The following is a 14444-nucleotide window of genomic DNA, read 5'->3' as shown; positions in this document are numbered from 1 at the left end:
TATGTAGATGTAACTCAAGGGAAACAGCATGCCCAGAAAAGGGAACAGTAGGTGCAGAAGCCAGATCACAGGGCCTTGAAGGCCTCACTGAATTTGGTCTTTATCTGGAGGGCACTGGGGAGCCATGGAAGGCGTGTCAGCAGGGGAATGCCTGGAAGCCTGAAGCTCTCTCTGGCCCTGGATGAGGCTTGAGGGAAGCAGAGCCTGAAGCCAGCTCTGTCTTCTTCAGAGAGCTGGCCCACGGCAGGGCTTGCTGGAATCCCAGTTCCACTGCCTCCTTGCTGTGTGATCCTGGCCAGATGACCTACTTCTCTGCACTTCAGTTCCCTTATCTGTGAACCTGGATGACAGCAGTGATTCTCTGAGAGGGTTTTTGTGAAGACTCCGAGACATACGGCTTGTAAAGCGCTTGGCACAGAGTAGGTCCACAAACAGTTGTCTCCTTTCCCTTTCCTTTCCCTGAGTCCCCACCCCACCTGTCAAACACCGAGCCGCTCCTCAGGCAGCAGGAAGCAGGATGGGAGGAAGGTTTCCGCAGCCGTCAGAGTATTTATAGCTGTGTTCTGTCAGCCCGCTGTTTTTCGGTTGCATATATATTTTTACATTCTCCTCCGTCACACATGGTTTCTCGGTGTGGCTGAGACACGGCGGGGGAGGGTGAACGCAGAGGGTGGCAGCCGTAGGAGGTGGGGACAGATGGCCCAGGACAGCACCTAGGGACCTGCGGACCCAGCCCTGGTCATTTCTCTCCCAGCTCAGAAACCACCCGTGGCTCCCCATCGCCCTCTGCACCGAGTCCAGACTCCTTTGCTGCGGCGTGAGGAGGCCCTTGCGTCTGCCACGGCGGTATCTCTTGCCACTTGCTCTCTTTGTGCCACCCATCTGAGCAGGCGAGAGTGAGCTGGACTCAGCTCTGCTGCTCACCAGCTGCGTGACCTCGAGCGAGTCCCTTTACCTCTCTGAGCCAATGTCTCCTTGCTGTGAAATGGGGGCAATACGTCTAGCGTCCTGGAGCTCCTGTGAGGATTAAATGTAAATGTGCCTGAGCGTGGATAAATAGCAGCTATTATGGAATGGGCTCCAAGCTCGTGCCTCCAGGCCTTTGCACGGGCTGTCCCCTGTTCCAGGAATTCTCTCCTACTCCCCTCCCCAGTCTCCACTTAGAGAAGTCCTGCAGGGCCCGCCACTTCAGAAGCCTCCAGGCCTTGTGCTCCCATGCAGGGCACCCCATCTTCTCCTGGAGGGGACCATGAGAGTTCTTTCTCCTCTAGAGGTAGACTGCACCCTGCTTGCTTATAAAAATAGCCCGCACCCTCCCAGTGCAAAACCTTCCCATGGACTCATTCTATCCTCGCCCCGGCCCCCTGGGCATGGGTACCGTGTCCCTCTTCTATAGATGAGGAAGCCATTCAGGAAGGGAAGTGACTCATCCAGGATCTCCTCCAACCCAGGACTTCAGACTCGAGGCCCTGTGGTTGTCGCTCTAAGCGGTTGTGAGCATCTCCGCTCCCCCGTGCCGGGCAGAGCGCCTTCAGAATAAACGGTTGGTCCAAATAGCTCTCCCTGGGGGTCTCGGGTCTCATCTCCTAGTCTTGGAGCCCACCCAGGCCCTCTCTGGCCTCTGACCTTCTTTCCCCCGGTGTGACAGCCCAGGCCCTGGGGCTGGCCACTCACCCCCAGCTGTGGCGGAGGGAAGTGGGGCAGGGCTGGGGGGGGGGGGGGGAGCCACTGTTGCTAAGCAACAGCCTGGCAGAGAATTCAACCTTCCCTGAGAGGAGAGAAAAGGGGCCTTCTCCTGGGAGCTGGAGCTGGAGCTGGAGCTGGAGCTGGAACAAGTGGTAATGGCTCCACCTCTTCTCCACTCTGCCAAGACGGCATCTCACCTTCGCCCCCTCTGTCCCTCCTTCAGTACCTCACTATTTACTCACCTTTTCTCTCATTCATTCTTTCATCATTACTCATGCCCACTTACTCATCAGATAGTTCCTTAATGTGTTTATTTACTTGCTGCCTGCTGAACCATGGCTTTACCACTTACTAGCCAGGCCTCGGTTTCCCTGCCTGTGAAATGGGGTTAACAGTAGCACCAACCTCATACAGTTGTGATGCTGTGGCACACGGTGGGCACTTTAGGAGTGCCTGCTTTTATGATGATGATTTTATTCACAATATTTCCTAAGCACCAATTCTGTGCCTGGTGTCATGCGGTGACAGAGGTAGATCAACTCTCAGTTTAGTGGAAGAAACAGACGAGACCACAGGTGGAGCCAGCATGGGTTGGGATTTCCTCGCACCTTCCTGGGCACAATAGGGGTGTGTTAAGAACAGGGGCTGGACTACATCCTGATCCTTTACTTGCTGACTCTGTGCTCTTGGGTGACAGATTTCACCTCTCCTGACCTCGGTTTCTCTGTCCGTAAAATGGGACCGAGCAGGAAGGATCCCACTGGATCTAGTAAGGCTGAAAGGAGATCACGCATGACCCTCGCTGGGCACACAGTCAGCTTTAACAACGGCAGCAATTATTGTCACTGGGGTATGGCGGGAGTGGAGCTCCCCAGGGTGCTATGAAATCCCCGGGGACCGGGATTCAGTGTCTCCTCCCTTTTCTCTCCTTGTTCCACCTTCCTGGGTCTGCCTCCTGTTTCCTACCTCCACACGTATGCTCATGCCGTTCCTCCTGAAATAACCTCTCTTGTGTCTCCTGAAACTCTGATACAGTTCTTGGAGGCTTCAGGCCCCAGCTGGGATGGTTCACACAGCGAGTCTCAGGGGAGATGTTCAAAAGGCCCCCATTCGCCACCTACCTCCTGACTGTCCTCCTGCTGCAGCCGAGCCCCCAGGACTCCATCTACTGGAGGGGCCGGGTGGCCTGGCTGCAGCCTCACCAAGCCAGCTGGCTCAGCTGGGGCATTATTCACGCTTTTCTCTCAACTTCTGTCCCCTGAGGCCAAGCCGACGGGGCTGTCTCAGCAGGTTTCCTGCCTGTCGGCTCCCTGGGGCCCAGAAAACTCTCCCAAGGGAGAAGGGCCTTGTTATACCCACTCACAACATCCTGGGCTGCTTCTTCCCAGCACTTAGCACAATGGTGATGCATTCAGTTTTTGCAGGTGTGTTTGTTTCGTATGTGGCTCCTCTGCCAGCCTATATGCGCCACAAGGGTGGGCTCTGCCCGCTGGGCCCCCAGCACCCAGCCCAGACCTGGTACCTAAAGGATGCTCAGTGCACAGCTGTGGATGCGTGGACGCAGGGATGAATGGATAGATGGATGTATGGACGGACGTACTGATAGACGCGTGGATGGATGGGAGACTCAACAGTGTGGAACAGGGCGGTGGGAAAGTGGCTGCCTAACCCCTTGGGCTGCTAAAACAAAATACCATAGACTCGTGGCTTACAAACAACAGAAATTTATTTCTCACAGTTCTGGAGTCTGGGAAGTCCAAGGTCAAGACGCTGGCAGATTCGGTGTCTGGTGAGAGCCTGCTTCCTGGCTCACAGACAGCCGTCTGTTTGCTATAACCTCACATGGCAGAAGGGGCCAGGGATCTCTCTAAAGCCTCTTTGATAGGGGCACTAATCCCAGGCATGAGGGCTCCACTCTTATGACCTCATCACCCCCCATGGGCCCCACCTCGTAACACCACCACATTGGGGGTTAGGTTTCAACATAGGAATTTGGGGGGAACACAAACATTCAGTCTGTTAGCAGTGGCCCTCTTTCTTCCACGTACATGAACAGAGGACGGGAGACCAAGAGTCAGGAATTCTCGAGGTGAGTCCCAGGTCTGCAAGCCTGGGCAAGTGGTGTCCCCTCTCTGGGCCTCAGTTTCCCCATCTGTGCCATGCCTGTAATAATAGTGCCTACCTCAACGAGATGGGTGTGGGAATCAAATAATACGAGTTGGGGGGCCCTGAGATGAACAGCGGCCTGCCTGAAGTTGGGGCTGGGTCTTAGTTACAGACACGTGGACCACCCACCACTCCCTTCCCGACTCCTCTGCTGCCCTGGGCAGGCTCAGGGACCTGGTGAACTGCTAGTTCAGGTGACTCAGGGGGCCTGGAAGCCCCTTAGGGGCCACTCTTTGGGAGACCAGCCTCCGGTTGAGCCTAGATCCCACAGAAGCACAGAATGGTCCAGGCTTTTTTTGTTTTGTTTTGTTTTTTGCTTGAGGAAGATTGGCCCTGAGCTAACATCTGTGCTCATCTTCCTCTATTTTGTATGTGGGACGCCCCCACAGCATGGCTTGTTGAGCGGTGTGTAGGTCTGCACCAGGGATCTGAACCCACGAACCCCAGGCTGCTGAAGCAGACTACGCAGACTTAACCACTATGCCACTGGGCCAGCCCTGGTCCAGGCTTTGAATGCTGGTTCTGCCACAGCTGAGGCACAAGGCAAGTGGTTTTCCCCTCTGAGCCTCGGCTTCCTCATCTGTAAGATGGGTGACAACAGCCCCCTGAGGTTGTTCTGAGGAGGCGGCAGGGCCATGAAGTGGACCCTACGGCACCCAGGACACACTTCCTGCTAGAGGAGTGGCAGCTATTGTGATTATTCTTATCATTCTGGGTTCAGATTTTCGTTCTTCCACAAAGAAGACCTTGTTCCATTTTTTTGAAAAAGACCTCTCTGTGAAGCGAGATTCTGTGACTCTGACCCGGGCTGACGGGGCTGCCAGTCAGTCTTCTCCAGAGAGGTTCACTCTGGTCCTGTTCTCAGTCTAAGCCAGACTCCAACCCCCTTCTCCCTGCCACTTACTATCCCTTAGTTCTGTCTGAAGTGGTCCTCTGCTTTCCACGGGATGCTCAGGCTCCGTCTGGGACCAGGATCAGGGCTCAGTCTGGGACCAGGATCAGAGCTTGGACCGGGACAGAATGTGGGCTCAGCCTGTGAGCAACACTGAGTATTGGTGACTTGGACTGAGTCTCACTTAATGCTGGGAACGGGCTCTGTCTGTGACAAGTGCCTCAGACTGGGTTCCCGGAAACAGACCTTCGAGGGAGGATGACAGGCAGGTTTATTGGGGCATGCCCTCAGAAGACACACCTGGCAGGAAGTAGGAAGGTGGGACTGGGCAGAGGGAGAAGCTGACCCACAATGAGGCTGCAACAGAGGCCCCTGCAGGGTCCCTGGAGCTGTGACGGTCCTTCAGAGTTGTCCCAGTGGAGGCAAGGAGGCTGGGCCTTTGTAGCTCTCCATCAGTCAGGCATAGGCCGCCGGCTGCACCTGGCAGGGGGCATAACCCAGCGACCCATCAGTGGTTGATGTTCCCAGCAGCTGGGATGAGTAATTGGCCCTGAAGGGGGCTCCGGAGCGCCCAGTATCCCTTACAAGCAGCCCAGGGCTCTGGCCCAGACCAGGGTTTCAGCCAGATACTGAGAGTAGAAGATGAGATGTGGAGACTGGACGCCCCCAGGACTGGATCTTTGCCCCCAGCTTCCAGCACAGGGCCTGGCTGGGCAGCACAAGCCTCAGAGCACAAATGGCGGAAGAAGAGAAAGTGTGAAGTGGGGCCCTCAGCCCTACTGTGTGCGCCAGCTCGTCAGCCTCCTCCAGAGACTCAGAGAGGGTAGGCCACCTGCCTGAGGTCACACAGCTGCTCAGGGCAGAGGCAGGACTGGAACCCAGGACCAGCTGAGTCCAGAGCTTATGTTCTCTGACAACAGCAGCCTGTGAGCTTATTAGAAAGCAAAGGCTGGGAATGGGAGGAGGAAAGCCCCTCCTAGTTCCTAGAGCAGGGCCGCAGGGCCCGCCACCTCTGGCCGCCTCTGGCTGGCCTACCAGGACCCACGCCCAGGGGAGGGAGTGGCATCTTGTGGGTAGGCGGCCCTTCTGAGGGAGTAAGGCCCAGCCTGTGGTGTGCAGGTCGCACAATGTGAATAATTTATTTGCAACCAAGTCTGGGAATTAGAAACCGTTACTGGATGATTTATTTAACAGGGGCTGCTGCTGAGGAGTGGGAAGGAGGATTTTGAGCTACACAAGGGAAGTGCATGTCTTGTAGACGGATTTAGAGAGGCCGACAGACCTGGGTTCCAATTCCAGCTCTACCTCCTACCAGCTGTGTGACCTTGAATAAGTGACTGGACCTCTCTGTGCCCCAGTTTCCTCGGCTGTAAAACAGGGATAATAATAGAGTTGTTAGAGGGATTAAATGAGTCAGAATTCGCAGACCACCTAGAATCATGCCTGGCTCATTGTAGGTGCTCAGTAAGTGTTTGCTGAATGAATAAATAAAAGCTTATAAATAATAATAAGAACTGACTTAATTGAGCATCTGCTTTGCGGCAGGCCTCGTGCCAAGAACTTTACATGCACTATCCCACAGTACTCATATAAAGTGGGTATTATTATTACACCTACATTACAGATGAGAAAGGATAAGCTCAGAGAGGTTAAGCAACCTGTTCGAGCTCACACAGCCAGTCCTGGAAAAGCAGAGATTTGAACCCAGCCAGCCTCCCTGACTCCAGGGCCTGCACACTTAGCCACACTGCCATATAACGGACCTGGCACACAGCTGGGGCCTAATAAACGTCTGACTCTTATTTTACTAACACTTTCCCTTCCCCCCCACATCCACCATTGAAATGATTCTAATAAAAAACCAAACAGGTGGTCAGAGAGATCATGGTCCCTATTTGTCAGAGGAGGAAACTGAGGCTCAGAGAAGGACATGCATTGCTCAATGTCCCACAGCCCCAGATGGAACCCAGCTCTCTCTGAAGCCTTGTGGCCATTGTCACAATGTGTAACATAGTAGCTCAGCTCCGGGTGCGTCTGCTCACCCCTAGACTGCGCTCCTGGGGGGCAGAGGCTATGTCTTTGTTTTGCCTGATTCACAAAAGGTCCTTATTAAATATCAGAGAAAGGAAGGGAAGGAGGGAGGAAGGGAGGAAGGAAGGAAGGAAGGAATCCTAAACCTACACAGTAGAGGAGCTCTCTCCTTCCAACCTTACATTGCCTCTGCCCACACCTGCTGAACACACCCCCTCACACGCTGCTGTGGGGTGAGGAGAGTGTGGGGCCGGCTGGGGCTGGGTCCTGGGGCAGCTCCTGGCCCCTCTGAGCTGCCTGGGCACGCGCTGTGGATCAGCCGCGGCTCCTCCAACAGCGCGTGGTATCCTTGGCCTCCCAGAGGAGGAGGCACCTCGCCTGTCTCAGAGTCCCAGCCCCTTGCAGAGGCACGGCAGGGTCACCAGGACACTCCACATTGACCTTGTGTCAGCACGGCCTGGGTGTGAGCGAGGGGACACAGCTGTTTAGCCCGGAGGGTCGGCCTGTGGGCCTCCCAGGGCTGTGAGGATGCTGTATGTGTGTGTCTGTGAGTGTGTAGGAGTCTGCGTGGCTGTGGATGTGTGAATGGTGTGTCCGTGGACGTGTATTGAGGGGTATTTTCTTTTTTTTTATGAGGAAGGTCAGCCCTGAGCTAACATCTGCAAATCCTTCTCTTTTTGCTGAGGAGGACTGGCCCTGGGCTAACATCTTTGCCCATCTTCCTCTGCTTTATATGGATTCCGCCACAGCGTGGCCTGACAAGTGGTGTGTCAGTGCGTGCCCAGGATCCGAACCTGCGAACCCCGGGCCGTTGCAGCAGAGCGCGTGCACTTAACCGCTGCGCCATCAGGCTGGCCCCCTACTGAGGGGTATTTTTGAATCTTGTGTCTATCTGTAGATATTTGCGTGTGTATGTGTGTGTTCCGTGTAGAGGTCTCTGTATATTTGAGTATTTAGATTTGGGGTGATCAGATGTGTATGTGAGCACCTGCGTGTGTGAATATGAATGTGTTTGTGGATGCATTTGGGTGTCTGGGAGTGTTGTGTGGAGTCTGCACAATGCTGTCCAGGCAAGCGTGTAGGTCTGCGTGAGGGAGTATGTGAGTTTGTGGAATCTTGTATGTTACAGGTGTTCACGCTTCTTGCAGAGCATTTCCTGTATGGTGTGTGTGTGTGTTTGTGCCGTGTGCTTGGGAGTCAGAAGTCTTTATTCTAGTTCCAACTTTGCCACACGACCCTGGGGTCGTCCCCACGCCGTCTAGGCCTCAGTTTCCCCATGTGGGCAGTGAGAGTACGTTGTTCAAATGGCCCTCAGATCCGGGGTTCCCAGGCCAGTGGGAGGCAGTTGGCATGCACCTGCTGGTCCTGCCGGCGTGTTCCGTTACAGATTATTAAAATCCTGTTAGCATCATTTGGGGCTTGGATTCATTCTTTCCATCAGATTTGAAAGGAAATGGATTTCCTGTTTCAGTATTTCCCTTTGGTATTCATTTTTTGTTTTCATAAAAATTTAAAAGATTGTGCCATTTAGACTCAAGCAGAGAGGCCAATCGCTTTTCCAAAAATTGTAATTCTGCCCCTCCCCCTCTGCAGCTGGAGCCATCCTTCGCAAGTGCCAAGCTGTCCTGGCACTGCCCCGCAGGCCTGCCAGGCTGCCCCCTGCTCTCGGCGGCCTCCAGACTCCCTAATGGCGCCCCCAATCTCTCTGGCCGCCTCTGGGCCACCTCCCTGCTCCCTGTACTCTGGCCATGCTGCTCTCTGCCCCATTCCTTGAACCTGCCAGCCTCTCCCGGCCTCCAGGCCTTGGTCCACAGACGCCCTCTCTGCCTGGAATGCTATCTCCCAGCCACTGGGGTCCCAGGTGATGTGGGTTGGTGGCTCACAGGAACCTCCTCCCACCCCAGGGTTTTGTAGGAAGGGTCAGAGGCATCGGAAAGGTTGCTTGCACTCTTCTAGTTCATGAGCCCCCTCCAACTTGGGGAGTCTGGTCCATTCCCATCCCCAGCTGGGGGCAGCAGTGCTGGCTGGGGTTGAGGTCGCCTCTGACAGTGGTGTGACCTTGGGTGGGCTGTTCTCCTTATCCCCATGGGAGTAAGCAGGGGGGGCCAGTGCTGGGTGAGACAGGGACAGGCTGTCAGTACTTCTTGCCTGCAGCTCCCCTGCCTTGAAAAGGTCCCCCCACCTGCAAACCCGGTGGCAGGAGGATGAGGTGGCCCGAGACTGTGAGCCATTAGACTTGGCCAGGCCCTGGCAGGACCCCCAGAGCCCACATCCGAGTGTTGGGGGGGTCTGGTCCCCCTGGGAGAGGGGGTGGAGGCTGGAGGCGGGCGGCTGGAGGTAGAGGGGAGCCTGGCCTATCCTGGAGCTCCCTCTAGTGTCTCCAGAGGGACCTGCAGCTTGTCCTTCAGCCTGGGGAGGACTGGGTTTGTTCCGGGCCACCCTCCCCAAGCCGTCTCGCCAGCCCCCTCTCTCTCCCCTCATCCCTGCAGGTTCACCAAGCTGGGATGCTGGGGTACATGCTGGCCTTCTCCCTCTTTCTCAGCCCCAGCAGATACCAAGTTCTGTTGTTTCTGCCGCTCAAATGCCCACCCTCACCCCTGCTCTCACCCCCGCCCCTGCTCCCGCCCCCGCCCCTGTCCTAATTCAGAGCTTGGGACCTTTCCCTGGATTGTCCCTGCTCTTGCCCTTCTGCAGCGCATCGTCGCACTCCTCCCTGAGGAACTCTGCCACATCAAACCTGACAGAGCATGTCGTTCCCCTACTTTAACCCCTTCGATGGCTCCCCAGTGCCTCCAGGACAAAGCCCAGCCTCCCGGCACCTTACAAGCTCTGCACGAGCTGCCCTCTGACGCGCCCTCTTCTCTCCTCACGGCCTCTCCACATGCTGACCCCCGGCGACACTCACCTGTCCGGGTTCCCCAAGGCGCGATGGCGTGTCACCCTCTCTCACACCTGACCTTTGCCCAGGCGGGCTCTTCAGCCGGGTGTGCCTTCTGCCCCCCTCATCTACCTGGAAAACTCTATTCACACTCCAAGGTCGTGTCTCCCCTGGGAAACTGCTGTCGGCAGCTGGCCTCTCAGTCCCTGGGGCTCCCAGCAGGCTCTGAGCAAGCACCTCCAGCACGGTCCATGTGTCTGTCCCTCCGCCAGCTGTGGGCTCCCCCAGGGCGAGGGCTGAACGGTCCTCGTTTGCTTATGAATCACCTGCACGTGCCCTGCCTTCCGATGGTGCAGATGTCCACACTGGCGACTAGAATGGGGCTGGGGTCATGGAGGGAAGCCCAGGGGGCTGTGGGAGCACAGAAGAGGCCCCCCCAAGCCTGGGGTGACCAGGGCTTCTCCCAGGAGGTGAGGGCAGAAGTGGGTTTCAAAGGATCAGCGAGGTGTCAGCTAAGCTCAACCAGGTGGAGGTGGGGGGTGGGGGTGGCGGGGGGGGGGCTCTCCAGGGAGCAGACCCAGGGGCAAAGACACAGCCGTGCGTGTGTGTGCATGCGTGCGTGCATGTGTGCGTGCGTGCGTGTGTGTGCGTGTGTGTGTGTCTGGGGGGTCGGGGAGAGGGTGGGGCCGAGGGTACGGGTCTGCATCTGTGGGGAGGTAAGCAGGGAGCTGGATTATGAGGACTCCGGGCATCAGGCTCAGGAGTTTGGACGTGGCCTGAGGGTCACTGGGAGTCAACAGACAAGAGGGACAGTTTGGGATTTGGAAAAGTCCCTCTGGCAGTTGGTGTAGAATGCAGGGGCCTCCTGGGCGCTGTTTTGGGAATTCGTGGGGGTGCTTTCAATGTTCATGGTGACTGGGGGGCACCGATGGCATCGAGTGGGTGGGCCCAGGACTGTGGGCACCCTGCGATGTGCAGGACAGTGCACACCACGAAGAATGTCCCCTGTGCCCTTTGATTTTGAATGTCCTGCCAGACATTCATGCAGAGGAAAAACACCTGTTCGTCAGTGTCTGTGCCAAGAGCCCACGTCCGGCTGGCATATAAACACACAGCATTCTTGCGTGATGCTCTGAATTTTAACACACATGAAGTTGCCAGAAATACAACTTCCATGTAAATTGGAGAGAGATCGCTCTTTATCTTGTTCAGAACCTTATCCAGAGTTGCACCATCTTGGAAAATTACATACTTAATGTCAACGTGCCTTGTGGTATCTGAGATGCCGACACGACACTCTCCGTACTGATCTGCATTTGTGGCTGTCGCATTCAGGGGGGTTCTGCGTAGAGGAGCGAGCTTCTTGTTATTTTATGACGTCTTCTAGTGCAGGCAATAAGAGTAGTTACAATTTGAAATACATATCATCTAAAATTTAACCCACACTCATTTAGCTTTTAACATGTGCCAGGCACTGTTCTAAATGCTTCATGAATAATTTACTCATTAATCCTCATAACAATTCTACCCAGTAAAGTGCTGCATGGAAAAAAATCCCTTTTTTACTGGGGAGCTAACTGAGGCACAGAGAAGTTAAGTGACTTACCCAAGGTCACACAGCTGGGAAGCGGAGAAGCCAGGATTCGAACCAGTGTCTGTGCACTTCACCAGCAGCCCACAATGGCTCACTCTGTATTTGTTAGGGTAGTGGGATGGTTTTCTTTCGGGAATTACACGCATATGTATGTCATTTCACTTCAGGGTAATAAAGAGTGGTACAGGATCTTTGTTATCAAGGAGGAGGGTTAAGAACCACGGGTGGAGAGCTCCTAAGAGAGCTGGGCTGGTCAGGAAGCCTGGATGTGCTCGTGCTCACCCAGGGAGGGACGTGTGAGAGGGGCAGGGGGCTGGGAGCAGACCCCGATGCATCCCAACATTTTAGGAGGAAAGAGCAAGGAAGAGCAGCCTGGAAGGTGGGAGGGAAGCCAGGGGAGAGGGTTCCAAGAAGAAGGGAGTGAGGAAGGCCTTTGAGAGACCCGGTGAGGTCAGGGCTGAAGGTGGCCCCCCACTGGGCCACAGAGGGAACAGCGGTACCTGAGCAGGGAGAGCTGAGGTGACAGAGGGGCCCCCCTGGAGCTGTAGGCAGAAGCGCCCCAGTGCAGGGAGAAGGAGGAGGAAGAAATACCCGGGCCTCCCTCTTTCCTCCTGCCCTCCGTCTCCTGCCGTGCCTCCCCTGGCCCACCCTTACCAGGAGCCAGAGAGAAGGGAGCCGTGAGGAAATCCACAGGGGTCAGCAGGGCAGAGAGCGGGGAGGATGGATCTGGGTGGGGAGTGCCCACAGAATAACCAACCCGGCCCCTGAGAAGGGAGATGCAGGACCCTGGTGGGGGAACCCAGGGCAGAGGTCACTTTGGAAGGGTCTGGAGGCGTCCCTCCTGGTGATCTCCTCAGTGGGGAGCAGCCCGGGGTCACCATCCCCTCCCCTAACCAGGCCCTGGCGGCAGCAGGCCACTCCTCGAAGTACCCTGAGGCAGACACTATTATTATCCCAATTTACAGATGGGGAAACTGAGGTTCAGAAAAGTAAAAACACACCAACACAATCTTGCCTAAGGGCACGGGGCAGAATCAGGATTCAAGCCAACACTGAGGCCCCCCAACCACTAAGCTTTACTGCCACGTCTACCTAAGGCCCCGGGGGGTGTACCTACCCCAAGACTGGGTGCCCTTGACCAGGGAGAAGGCAGCAAATAATTCCTGAGCTGAGTGGAGCACAGTTAGTCAACCTAGAGTCAGAGATTCCAGGAGTGGAAAGCACTGGCGTCAGAGAGACCCGAGTTCGAATCCCACCCCTGCACTGACTAGCTGTGGGACCCTGAGCAGTGAGTCTCACTTGTCTGAGCCTCAGTGTCCTCATCTGTAAAATGGGGTCAATATTGACCTCGCAGGTTGTTAAGGGAGTAAAATGAGGTTATGTTGGTTTCCTTTCCCCTCCAGGTCGGGAGAATAAGGGAAATGGATCCTCCTACCGGACCAACTCGTCAGAGGGGCTGGCCCGCTCTTACCGTCTCTTCTTCAGATCCGGACCAGGGAGTGCGCCGGGATGGTCGCCCCGTCCAACCTCAGTCCTGCCTGCCGCCCCGTGACCCCCAGCCCCCTCCTTCCCGCTCACGGCGCTCCCTCTGCCGGTGCTGTTGGGTTCCTGCATCCGTCCCATCCTCATGGGCTCGCCGCGGCGCCCTCCAGACCTCACAGGGCACTCCCAGGTCTGTCCACAAGGTGGCGCTTGGCGGCTGCAAGACAGGGGCTGGGGGCGGGGCTTGGATGGGAGCCCGGACGGCGCCCTTCTGACCTCCAGGCTCGGAGTAACAGCGTGGGTGTTTGTGTCTGTGTATCCGGAGACCCGGGGGACTGTGGGAGCCTTGGCCTCTCCTGTCCCCACGCCTCTGGGGCTGCTTGGATCTCTCGGGAATCTCTGAAAAGTAAAATAAAAACTCACAGCCACTTCAGCTCATTAAAGCCTTCCATGGCAGGAACTGTTATTACTCCCATTTTACAGATGAGGAAACTGAGGCCCAGAGAAGGCAGTCACTAGCCCGTGGTAGAGCTGGGCTCAAACCCGGACCTATTTAGCTGTGGGCCTATGTTTTTCCCACAGGGTCAAGAGGGGCTTCCACGTGGCAGGGGTGGGGGTGGGGCGGCGGCCAAGGGCAGCTCCTGGTGTATGTGAGAGGCAGGGAATTAAAGGTGACCTGGGAGTGCTGAGGGTCCCAGAAACCAAGGAGCAAAGGACCACCCCCTGCCGCCTCCCTCCCCCCCACACACACCTCAGGGACCAAGCCTCCAGGGTGGAGATGGGCAGGGATGTGGACAAGGGGTCCACCCAGGTCCTTCAGGTCCTTCTCTGAGCACTTACCCGGGTTGGAGGGCCAGCATGGCCACCAGCCACCCACGCCCCAGGTGATGGCCACTGCTCCCTTCCCTGAACTCCATGGACCGTTGCCCATCCCTCTAGGACAGCCTGGCACTCCTTCAATGGCTGCTCAGGTCTGTCTCCAGACTGTGCCCTCTGGGGGCTGGGACACATCCCAGAGCCCAGCACAGGGCTGGGTGCCCTGCGTCTGTGGTCACTGAATTAGGCCAAATGGAGATGCTCTGGCAGGGCCAGTGGTTCGCTTCAGGAAGTCCCTTCAGCAAGGGGATTCCCCCTCCCCTGGCGCTGAGTGTAGTGGAAGAGTGGGATTTTTGACGTTGTAGTGCCTTTGAGATGACCTGGGTCCAGGTACCCTGAAGAACTCCTCCTCTCCACCCAAACAACATCCCCCTCTCCAGCCTGGAGCAAGCAAACATCAAGTGCAGCAGGAGACTATAAGGTTAGACAACAAGAAGGACTTCCCAGCAGGGGAGATGGAAAGCTTGCTCAGTTAGCGCTGCCCTTCAGTAGAATGGGCCGCCTTGGAATGCAGTGAGGTGTCTGGAGTTGCAAACAGCAGAGGCGAAGATCTAGGCCAAAGGGAGAAAAGGAAGAGGTTGGGTCTGGCTGGTGATGGGGTAGTGAGTGTGGAGACAGGGGCCTTACCTGAGGGCCATGGGAGGGGCTGTGTGTGGCACCCTGGGGCCAGGGAGTGAAGGGGGGTGGGATCCAGAGACATTGAGAAGGAAGAGCCACCAGGAGCTGGTGGTTGACTGAATGTTGAGGGGGGTGTTGGGCTGCTGGGGGGGGTGCCTGGCTCAGGTGGGGAGCACCGGGGAGGATCAAGCTGAGGGGAAGGGCCTGGGGCTCCTGAGCAG

The sequence above is a fragment of the Ceratotherium simum genome, chromosome 29 (genome assembly GCF_057802395.1).
Source record: "Ceratotherium simum simum isolate JZ-2026a chromosome 29, ASM5780239v1, whole genome shotgun sequence".
Taxonomy (NCBI): Eukaryota; Metazoa; Chordata; class Mammalia; order Perissodactyla; family Rhinocerotidae; genus Ceratotherium; species Ceratotherium simum.
The sequence above is the reverse complement of the archived record's forward strand: the minus strand, read 5'-3'. Positions refer to the sequence as shown.